The sequence below is a fragment of the Onychomys torridus genome, chromosome X (assembly GCF_903995425.1).
Source record: "Onychomys torridus chromosome X, mOncTor1.1, whole genome shotgun sequence".
Classification (NCBI taxonomy): Eukaryota; Metazoa; Chordata; class Mammalia; order Rodentia; family Cricetidae; genus Onychomys; species Onychomys torridus.
In genome coordinates this window covers 69471955-69474458 of record NC_050466.1, presented here as the reverse complement: position 1 = coordinate 69474458, position 2504 = coordinate 69471955, and positions in this window count along the sequence as shown.

Sequence of the window (2504 nt, the reverse complement as noted above, 5' to 3'; positions counted from 1 at the left end):
AAAATTGGAAAATGTAAAAGAAATGAACAAAGTTCTAGATAGATACCACTAACCAAAATTAAATCAACTTCAGATAAGCAATTTAAATATACCTATAACCCCTAAGTAAATAGAAGCAGTCATTAAGTCTCCCAACCATAGAGAAGCCAGGCCCAGATGGTTATAGAGCAGAATTATATCAGACATTCAAAGAAGAGCTACTACCAATGCCCCTCAAATTATTGAACAAAATAGAAACAGAAGAAAAATGGCCAAATTCATTTTATGAGAGCACCATCCCACTGATAACCAAACCACACAAAGATTCAACAAAGTAAGAGAATTGTAGGCCAGCTTCTCTTACAAATCTATATGCAAAAAATTCAATAAAATACTCACAACATGAATCTGAACACACATCAAAAAGACCATGTATCATAATCAAGTAGGGTTCACACCAGAGATGCAGGGATGGTTCAACATACAAAAATCTGTCAATGAGATTCACCATATAAATAAACTGAGAGGGAAAAATAATCATCTCACTAGATGCTGAAAAAGCCTTTGACAAAATCCAACACTCCTTCATGATAATAATCTTGGAGAGATCAGGAATACAAGGGACATATCTAAATATAGTAAAGGCAAGATACAGCTAACCAAAAGCCAACATCAACGTAAATTGAGAGAAACTTAAAGCAATTCCACTATAATCAGGGACAAGACAAGGCTGTCCTCTATCTCTGTGTCTATTCTATATAGTACTTGAAGTTCTATCTAGAGCAACAGGACAACTTAAGGAGATCAAAGAGGATAAATTTGAAAGGAAGAAATCAAAGTATTTCTATTAGAAGATGATATGATAGTATAAATAAGTGACCCCAAAAATTCTACCAGCAAACTCTTACAGCTCATGAACACCTTTAGCAAAATGGTTGGACACAAAATTAACTCAAACTATCAGTAGCCTTTCCATATACCAATGATAAATGGCTGAGAAAGAAATCAGGAAAAAAACATTCTTCACAATAGCCACAAAAAGTATAAAATATCTTGGAGTAAATCTCGGCAAGCAAGTGAATGACCTACATGACGATAATTTCAAGTCTTTGAAGATAGATATTGGAGGACATTAGAAGATGGAAATATCAACTAATTTCATGGATTGGTGGACTAATATAATAAAAAACTGGCCTTCTGAGCAAAAGCCATCCATATATTCAACACAATCCCCATGCAAATCCCAACATAATTCTTTATGTATCTTCAAAGAACAATATTCAACTTTATATAGAAAAACAAAAAACACAGGATAGCTAAAACAATCCTGTATAATAAAAGCAGTTCCAGAGGTATTTTTATCCCTGATTTGCTGCTCTACTGTAGAGCTATAGTAATAAAAATCATATCATAATATTGGCATAAAAATAGTCTGGTTGATCAATGCAATGGAATAAAAAAATCCAGTTGTAAATTCATGCACCTTTGGACAACTGATTTTTCGGCAAAATCCAAAATTATACAATGGAAAAAAGAAAGCATCTTCAATTATGGTGCTGGTCTAACTGGATGTTGGCATGTAGAAGAATGCCAATAGATCCATGTCTATTACACTGCACAAAACTTGGCTCCAAGTGGATCAAAGACCTGAACATAAAACTCGATACACTGAACCTGATAGAAGAGAAACTGGGGGGCAGCCTTGTAAACATTGGCACAGGAGACAGCTTCCTGAACAGAACACCAGTTTTGCAGACAGGAAGATAAACAATTGACAAATGAGACCAGATGTAGTGGATAGCCATCCCGGCATTGGCCTGGAAGTTCCAACCCCCATTGAGGCTTCTGTAATGATCATGTCCACAAGGCAGGGCAGAGGAGGGAGCAGAAGACCCAGGATCAAGAGGAGGTCTCTCTCTTGGTTCCAGGAGGCTGGACACTGGAGGAAGACCTAGCAGAGTTCTCCAGATAACACTGCCGGACTGTGCCATACCTTTGCCAGACCCTGCAACCTACCCCTTCATTTGTAAGTTACCCCACAAAATAAACCTCCCTTTTAACTACGTGGAGTGGCCTTAATAATTTCACCAATATCTGGCGCTCACGTGGGACAAATTCCAAAAGCCTAGGCAGCTCCCTCCCTCAGCCTCCTCCACGGCTGGCGCTGGCGGTCACCTAAACCCGCCTGCAAAGTTCCATTTAACCAGGGGACGCCTACATGGTTCCATTCCCGAAAAAGGGAACAGCTAGTCCAGTCTCAGTTCCCTAGCTTAGGCCCTAGACCAGCGAAAACCCGCTGTGAGTGAGGAGTTCCCACTCCTCCCAGAGAGCCGCCTCCCCGCCATCTTGGCTCCTGCCTTCAGCTGCTGCCAGCCAAGGTTGCCAGCAGGCCTTGCTTTGGAGCTATACCAACGCCTCCTGCTGGCTGAAAAGTGCTACTGCACCCCCCAAAACCACGGAAAGTTAAGCTTCTTTCAAGTAAAAGTACTTGATAATTTTACACCTGAAAACTGACTAACAAATTT